The following is a 10,002-nucleotide window of genomic DNA, read 5'->3' on the forward strand; positions in this document are numbered from 1 at the left end:
CTTTGATTAGGGGTTGAGGTCGACCCAGAGGTTAGGGGTCAACCTAGTTATAATGGTTCTAGTGGTCAGAGGAGTATTCAGTCGTAGAAGAATGTTCAGTATGGATCATCGTGTCAGGGTAATCCTTAAGGATCCGCCGGACTTTCAAGACAAAGCAGGGTGCTCAGGGAATGTTATAACTGTGGGGTTGTTGGTCACTTCGCCCATGAGAGTCCTCGGCATAGGATGATTGAGCCTTCAGTTTTTACTACACACACGATCAGGTCAGTGCAACTATTAGGTTATGGTGATGGGTAGAGTTATGAGGATGGTTTCCAAGGTTCTAGAGGAGGTCCGACAGGCATCGAGTCCAGTAGTGGACAAAGTCTTTTGTATGTTGTGCTAGGTAGATCAGAGGATGAAGCTTTGGATGATGTGATCATAGGTAAGACTTCCGTATGCCATGAACCAACTTCTTCTTTGTTTTATTCCGATTCCATATTTTCATATGTGTCTTCTTATTTGTGCATCAAGATTGGGTTTATGTTTGGATTCTTTATTTGTGCCATTGTGTGTAGCTACCCCTGTGGGTGATTCTTTTGTAGTGGATTGGATATATAGATCGTGTTTTGTGATCTTTCAAGAGCTTTGTACTCACGTTGTTCTCATCGTCGTAGATCTGGTAGATTTTTATATGACTCTAGGCATTGATTAATTATCTCATTATCATGTGATCCTCGATTGTTTTATTAGGATTATTACTTCAGCCTAGCCTGGCATATCCCCGGTGGTGTGATAGGGTTCTGTTAGTTGCGCACCGACGGGAATTATTTCTTGCAATCAAGCTAGGAGACCAATGTCGAGGGGTTTTGAATCATTTCTTGCTTATGTTTGGGATGTTAGTGCTTAGAATCCATTGCTTGACTCCGTCCTTGTGGTTTGCGAGTTTCCTAATATGTTTCCAGCTGACTTACCTGGCCTTTCTCTCGAGCGTAATATGCACGTCCAGTATCCCTACATGTTTGAGCCCTTGGGTACGTCCTAATGCTTTACTTTCGCGAACAAAGGTCCTTTAAGTAGTGGATGTTGTAATGACCCTCATGGTCGTTTTTCTATATTTTCATACATTTTCGGTATCTAGAGATTTTTTGTAACTGTCCCAAGTTATTATAGGCTTATTGGGATTGATTATTCGGTTCTCAGGCGGTTCGTTTGAAAATTTTAGATTATCTAATATATTTTGAAATATTTGATTTAAATTGTTATTTGGTAAAAATATAATTTAGTATCCTTCTAAAATATTTTGATATTGGTAAAATTCTTTAAGTGATGATATAGTTGTATTACTTTATAATAGTTTTTATAGTGTAATAATATTTTAAGTAGGGATAGTAAATCTATAAATGTGAAAATATTACTATTATATAATAGAGGTTTTATTAAAAATAATCTTCTATTAATTATGATCTATTTAAAATATTATAATTATTTTATCACGATCCTAGGTAACACCCGATTATAAAATAAGAAATTACTAATTGTGGTGGTGACACCATAATCTCTACATGGAAACAAAAATAGAATGGATATAACACTTGTAATGCATTGAAAATTTTTCATTAATCATCTTTGCAACTTGTGTTTTAATTAATAATAACATAATGAATAATCTTAACACTTATCCATGATGTTTTGTAAAAGTGCCTCTCATTTCTTTTTATATATATGTACACAATAGCCTTTAAGCCAAGAACATATTGCAAAATTTGCACTATATGTATATGAGTATATCCAGACACCACTTTGTGGGAATATACTGGATTTTTTTGCTGTTGTATAAATAGAAGGTGGTAGAAAGAATTTATGTAGGAAATTATTTCGTGGATGTTTCATTTGGTCCGGGGAAGATAATAAATAATTATCAACATCAAGTTATTTAAGTTCGGGTTGTAGGGGCACTATCCGGAGGCTTCGCCGAAAGACATTTTAGCTTTGGCGTCCAGGTAAGCTAGGCTTACCCAACCTTTATATTGAGCTTATTTAATAAAATTGTTTACTAATATGCTAGTTCTAGATAAGTACTTGTAGTTGTGTACCATTTGATATGTATAACATGCCTTATTTACCCTGATTAGGACCCCGTTCAAGTAACTTATGGTATTTTATCTTTCAATATAATATAGCGTCTATCACTTTAGAATGTTGAATTAAATTACTAAACCTTGAATTTGCTCCTTTTAAATTAAGACATACGTATGATAATTATACATATTTTAACTTATGTTCAGGTTCATTACATACTTTATTTCGGTCATCGATTGTGAATTTTTATGCCATATTGACATTGTTATGGTTTGGTATGGATTTTCATATCACATTTCGGTATGGTTACTTGAGTTCTGGTTCGAGTTCGACATCTAATTATGGTTGTGGTTTCTTTGAGTTCTGATTCAAGTTCGGCATCTGATTAGGGTTGTGGTTCCGCTGAATTTCGATTCGAGTGCGGAATTTGATTATGAGTTCTGTTGTATGTTATATATTTGGCCTCTCGTTATTACCCACTATGCCCGATTCGAATCTGTAACGCCCCGATTTTCTGAATCAGAATGCTACATGGTGCTCATAACCCCAAGGGACCACAAGCTAACCCATGACTGATATCTGTACCTATACACTGCATATATAACGTAATAATGCAGAAAACATTAACATGTAGTCCATAAAGTTCAACTAAATAAAGATCTGTAAAAACACAATATCCATATGGGTGAAATATACCCAAAACAACTAAAAACTGAATCAAATTTGAACTAAAATTTGAATACTGAATCTAAAAGTCTCTAAGTACTGTCTGAATAAGGAGTTGAAGGAATATGTCTCCAACTAACTCTGTCTAGCAAAACTGAGCTGAAATAATAAATAAAATAAAATAATATCGCCCTCGAATGGATGAGGACTCACTGCAACTCTGCGGCTAGATGCTAATGCTGATAACCTATGTGTAACATGAAAAAAAGCACCATAGCAAAAATGCGTCAGTACAACTGGAGTACTGAGTATACGAGTGAGGCAGGATAATGTAAAAGAGTTTACATGCATAAACAATGCTAACTGAATGATTGAAATGAACGTGAGAGTGTAAACATACATACATAGTAACTAAGATCGTGAGTACGTGCTAGCTAGATCTGTACGCTAAGACATCATTTACTGATAACTGACATGGCTAAAATTGTAGTTCTGATAACATGGGTGATTGTATCTGACAGTCTTAAATCTGATGGAAATATCTGAGTTCCGTACTATAATTGAATTTGACTGTATCTGACAGTCCTGGTATACTGATATCTGAAGAACTATCTGAGTTCTTTTACTGAGACTGAGTCTGAAACTGTGGGTGGTAGTTGTTTAACCGAGATGCCCCATATATGCCTTTATGGCTAAGATGGGGTCCAATCTCTGCCCTGACTGGAAGGGTGTCAATACCACGCCACTGGTAAGGACAACATATGAGCAACCCTCATATAATAGGTAACTCTGGTGAGAACGATGGGAACCCTTATATAACAGGTTAATCCACCTCATCTACCCTCATATAATAGGCTACGATGTCTCAACCTATGCTGGCTACATAGTTCTGGAATACAAGGATGACTGCTAAGAATCACACCTTTATATATAGGTGAGTTCCCATCCTTGGGTTCACTTGGTGCTAACTCCTACTCCCATTAGAAGAGACTGAACATGATTTAACTGACTGTACGTAAGTGGAACTTACTGAATTCCGTTGACTGACGGAGTAGTACTATTATCTGAGAGTTAACTGAGATCATGAGATTTCTGAGGTTTCCTGAGTCACATGACTGACTGAGTTCTATAGATTATAGCTTGACTGAGATTATCGTGACAACATGACATGGCTCTAGGCACACAGCTATATTTTTTGGGTACTAATACCCCCAGGACTTGATAGAAGGAAACTGACAAACATGACATAACTTGATCACAAGATTTGAGTCCATAATTCATAATATCATAAGTAGGGCATATCACATTTCATATAGTTATTCAACATCTTAAACATTGTAGGGAATGCATTCCATTATCTTGCATGCCTCATACCACCACAATAGCAACACATAAAAAGCATGGAATTCATATTGAAGTATATAGCTAACATGAACTTGTCATTTAGACATCATAGAACCATACAAACATGAATTTCTAGCATCCTAAGCATTTTATCAAACACCTTGCATGCATTCTTTAAGGCATAGGTGGGTTTCATACTTGCACCATATTAAACCACCTAAAGTTCATGATTTTCAATTAACAAACATATATATTCCATGAGAACACCTTTAGACATCACATTGAAACTTAAACAACAATCGTCAACATGTACATATTCATATCACCACAAAAAGTTTACAAAATAATATTTAAAACATGGTTCTTGAGCTCTATGAATGGATTGGATCCATAGATGAACACTACGCATACCTTAAAGCTTGATCTTGAAAGAGATCTAATGTTTCTGAAGGTTGCTGAAGAAATCCTTAGGCTTGCCCTTGATTTTTCTTGACTAGGGTTTAACCCCTTTGGGAAAGAATGTTCTTGTTCCTGAGGAGATAATCTTGAGAGAAAACCCTAATCTTGTGGTTGAAAGTGTATGAGAGAGATTTTTGAGATATTTTAACTAAATATAATGGAAGATAAAGGGTTATAAGTCGTGGAAAGTGAAGGGAAAAGACCAAAAATACCCTTATGAAATAAATTCCCAGTTGCTGAAAATAATAGCTGACAAAATTTATGAAAAGGCATCAAAAATATGGTAAACCATCAAAAATGTCGTCATACAGAAGCTGGAATTGATGGTTTCTGCCTAATTCTGATGACCTTCGTGGTAGGGCATCACAAATGTGGTAAGCTACCATGAATGTCATTACTTAAGAGCTGGTTTCTGCCTAAGGCTGGCGACCTTTGTGGTAGGACATCACAAATGTGGTAAGCTACCACGAATGTTGTCACACAGGAGCTGGATTCTGCCTAAGGCTGACGACCTTCGTGGTAGGGCATCACAAATGCGGTAAGCTACCACGAATTTCGTCACACTGTTTCCAGCCTGACATGCTAGATTAAAATAGGAATAACTCTTTGCTCCGATATCAGATTTAGGATAAATTAGTATCATTGGAAAAATAATTCAATTATATATCTGTTGATAGGTCATGAGATCAAAAATTTCAAGTATAATGAGATATATGCTGGTTTGAAGTTGACTATACCAATATCCTTCTCAAGAATTCAATCGGTAAGGAATGTCTTGATTCGTCTGATAGCTGGGAGTTATTTGAAGACTTAATATACATCTAACCTACTCATAAAACTATAAAATAACCATGATGTACTATGCATGAGCATGTTACATAGCTCTAATATTGGTTTGAATTTTTTGGGGTATTACAGAATCCGACACGTGTCCTCTTGTTATTATCCAATACTGCCGGTTCAAGTTCGGTATCTAGTTTCTCATTACTACCTATTGGTGCTGATTCATATATGGTGCACATCTGGCTGACCATCATGATTTCTTAGGATCAGCTCAGTTAAAGATTATTTATGTCTATTTTCTTTAATTGCTACTTGTATGTCCCACCAACCTATGGGGGTACAATTTGTAGTACAAGAAAAATAGCCTATAAAGAAGGGAAATATGCTCCCAAAAATTCCAAATCTCGTCCCAATTGGTCTTTTGGAATAGGAAAAAACCAATCGTTTCTCGTCTTAACATGCTCCATCGCTAAATCTCAATAGCGACAACGCAACAAAGACGGTCCTTAAAAACCTTTTGCGACGGCCAAAAAACCGGTCCTGGTTATCCTTTTGCGATGATATGTCTTGTCCCAATCGACTAACTACCTGAACGTAATTATCCTTTTGTTATGATATATCTCATCCCAAATATACTAACTACCTGGTCTTAATTATCTTTTAGCAATGGTATATCTTGTCCCAAATAGACTAACTACCTGGTCGTAATTATCTTTTAGCAACGAAATATCTCGTCCCAAATAGACAAACTACCTGTTCATAATTATCTTTTAGCAACGAAATATCTCATCTCAAATAGATTAACTACCTAGTCCTAAATTATCTTTTAGGGACAAGAAATAATTGGTCCTAAATTATTCTTTAGCAACAAGAAATACGCTCAATAGCGAAGGGAAAACTGGTCTCTAAAATTACCATTATTTGTTTTCATATATACACATAAACACCATATATATATACACACACATTAGTCATGTCATTGTTTACACAAATACTTCATGGAAAAAAAAATTGACATTCTCTATTAACTAATACTATTAATATAGATGTCTTGTTGGCTTTATCCGACTACCTAGGCCCTATGATTAATAAACCTCAAAACATTGCCAACAGCGACAACATCAATGCAATACTCTGGCCCTCCATCATACGTCTTCTCAACACCCTTCGGCCAGTTTCCCAGCAAAGAAACCTCACCCAGCTGTCTTTATAGAATAACAAAAGAAAATAAAGTGGATAAGAAAACAAAACAAAGAAACCAAATACCAAATGGGAGAATAATGCTATTGTCACGATGTCTGATCTCTAGGAAAACTGCAATAGCCAAAACTATCAGAGAGTGCAAAAGTTGGATAATTTGTACACAACTAGATCTTATATCAAGTCCAGGAGAAAATAGTAGTTTTGGAGGCGCCCTTAGACTAAACCTAGAAGACTTGGATATGACATAAGAGAACAAGAAATGGAAATCTAGGCAAAAAAATAACAGGACACTTGCCTCCCTCCCATCAAGCCCTTTCATTGTTTGCAAGCAATTAATGTCAAAAACATAGTTGTTATCCGCTGCAGGGTCAATTTGAGCTGTTTTCTTCAAAAGGCCAATGTATTAACATATAGTTTCACCAGAAGGAATATAATCCCATGATCTCACACCCCATCCCTTGTTTGGAGTACAAAAAACCTGACCCCATTGATATAGAAACAGCCTCAAAAATGAATATGCAGCACTTATATGAATAGAAGAATCTGAATCTGGTTAATGAATAAGTGAAAGAACCTCATGCCGATATCTCAATCCTTTATGAGAAGTGCGATTGACATAGGCAGGCTCGCACCCACAATTCGAACTACACTAAAAACAACAGCCTTTGGCTCGATGAGTCTACAAAGAAAAATATACCAAAAATAAAAGGCATGTTGAAGGAATTCTACTGCAAACAGAATATTAATAAGTTCTCGGTTTTGCTGTCGAGTACTAGACAAAGCTCAATCAGCAGTTGTCAAAAATTAAACAGGAACTAACGAGCAAGAAATTGCATTATGCTATCTCATATAACTACAGTGAAATGACGAGCAAGAAATTGTATGTGCCATAACTTATAAGACAAACCAAACAGGTATTAGATAAGGAAAATACATATAAAAGGGATCTTGAAATATTCATTGCTCTATTCATCAAAATTACTTGCTAACAGGTACCATAAAATACATTTAAAATAAGCTAGGAAACTTAAACATTTCTTGTTTCTCTGAACAAGAAATTATCAATTAAGTCTAGAGTAAAATGAACTACTTCTTGTTTAGTGACACGGCTTTCAAGATAACACACACTGGCAACAATGCCATAAAGAGTTTTGGTGCATGCACTACCTGTGAACTGAGGTTTCCGTAAAGCAGTTAATATTTTTTTCACCTAGCTTCAGGGCTTACAGAACCATAATAATGTTCTTTATATAAGGCCCAAGAAAAGATAAAGCAATATCAAAGAACAATGAGCTATAAAAAATTTCCCACTAGTCTATTGTCTAAAATAAATACACTGATAAAACCACCTTCCTTATTTTTCTCAGTTAGTCAGCAGAGGACTTTCAAAAGAGGAAAAAAAGCAGTTAAATGAGGCACCCTTGTTAAATCCCCTAGAAATCCCAAGAGATCTAAAAATATTTATTCCTATTAAAATAAAAAATACACAGAAAATAGAGAAGGAGCACTATTATATGTAAAAGGGATGATCAAAGTGCAAATATCCAATGAATAAAACAAGTAGCATGTATACCTAGACAATTATGCCTCTACAGTAGGCGATCTCTACGCAAGTAAGCATATAGGATCAGAAGCGGGGATGGATGTTAGTAACCGAGGTAAATAAAAATCATCATTAATTTAAACTTACATCTCCAACAAAGAAATGCAGCATTGTACTCACCTACCACCATCTTTATGAACATAGGGAAAATCAGAACCATTAAGTTTAGCACAAGAACAAATTCTTGGATCAAGACAAGAACCACGACAGTTGTATCTTACAGGAGTTGATGGGAGATTTATTCCTTTAGCATATATAATACCCTTGGTATAAGTGAAACCTGGATGTGGTGTAAATATTTAACATAAAAAAGATAGGCACAAATAGGTATGACCTATACTTCACACTAGCAAGATGATTACAGGCACAAAATTTTTGACATATCCATTAGCCACATCCCTTCCTTAAGAAATCATATGCTAAACATTCATATGACACTGACTTGTGAATGAACATTATAATCAGTGGAAGCAAAAAATCAAAGCACCAAAACACATTCAAATCAAAGTGAACTATAAACACTAGAAGAAACTTGTAAACACTACGACATTAAAAATGCAATTCCCTAACAAAATAATTACACAAAGCCTCAACGACCAACAACTCTAATTAAACTCTACAATCCTGAAAATCCAGCTAGTACTAATTATGGACTATGCTTATGAATCTTCAATATCTAATTCCTCTCTATTTTGACTCTGTTCTACAACTTCAAAGCGCAATTCTACTAATCCAAATCGAAGTGAACTAAGACCCTAGAAGAAACTAGTAAATACTACGGCACTAGCAATAAAATTTTTTTGCTAAAAAATGACCCATCCAATAATTACAACCTCGATAATAGATTTCGATGAGCAATGACTCCAATTAAACTCTACAATCATGAAATGACTATGCTTATGAATCTTCAATATCTAATTATGCTCTATTTTGACTCTGTTCTACAGCTTCATAGCGCAATTCTACTAAAACCAAAACTAAATCATACCTCAAATTTGTGATAGATCAGATAAACCAGAGATTAGGGCAAATTATTAGCTGTAATAACACACAAAATTAAAGAAGCCATTGGAAAATTGGTGCAAAATTGGTGCGTCTAGTGTTTGATTTGCGACTAGCCGCTGTATTTTCTTTGAGGATTAAAGGTGATGAGATCTTTTGTTTAGGGGGAAGGGGGGTCCAGCAATGTTAAAAGTAAAAAGAATTGGTGCGTAAATAAGTTTTAGTGAAATTAAATATTTTATTTTGGCATTTTTTTCCCTTTCAAAGCTCCCAATTATAATTTAGGACTAGCTAAAAAATTTAGGGACCAAATTTTTACCTTTGCAGTAAAATATAATATTAAGGATCGTAATTTAATCTCGTCCTAATAAGTATACTTTTAGAGACCAAATTATTGACAAGTCCCTAAAAGTTTGTCTTAAATAAACCTTTTTCTAGTAGTGTTGGTTAATTATCTTCTTCAGTGTGCCTAGTGGACTTATGAGGGGCCAGTTAGGTTATGTTTGTGTGCCTAGCGGGCTTATGGGGGCTAGTTAGATTATCTTTGATTTGTCTGTAATTATTACATTATTTATTTTCTGTATCTCTTACATTTGATTCTTTATCATTGGCATAGCATGACAGTTGTTTACCTTTCTGTCTCTTTTTACTGTTGACTTAGATTACATCTTTGCATTAAAGTTATACCTTTTCTGTATTGATCTTAGTCGGTAGATGATACCTACCAATTACCCGTTGCTTTCGTACTCATACTACATTACTGTATCTTTTCCCTGATGCAGATCCGAGTAGTAGCAGCCGACATTGATGTGATTCCTATCTTCTAGTACTGATTCCGAGTAGGGTGAGCTTACTATTGTTCGAGGCTATTCGTTCTCTAT

General features: G+C 35.3%; 1 long non-coding RNA gene across 1 annotated transcript; it reads right to left on the bottom strand.

Annotated features, from left to right (window-relative positions):
• Positions 1–6,212: 6,212 nt before the first annotated feature.
• Positions 6,213–9,315, bottom strand: LOC107851577. The gene is made up of 3 exons (XR_001669073.2): positions 9,108–9,315; positions 7,091–7,195; positions 6,213–6,518 (listed from the first exon to the last, which is right to left on the bottom strand). It is a non-coding gene; the product is annotated as an uncharacterized LOC107851577 (long non-coding RNA).
• Positions 9,316–10,002: the final 687 nt, after the last annotated feature.

The sequence above is a fragment of the Capsicum annuum genome, chromosome 12 (genome assembly GCF_002878395.1).
Source record: "Capsicum annuum cultivar UCD-10X-F1 chromosome 12, UCD10Xv1.1, whole genome shotgun sequence".
Classification (NCBI taxonomy): domain Eukaryota; kingdom Viridiplantae; phylum Streptophyta; class Magnoliopsida; order Solanales; family Solanaceae; genus Capsicum; species Capsicum annuum.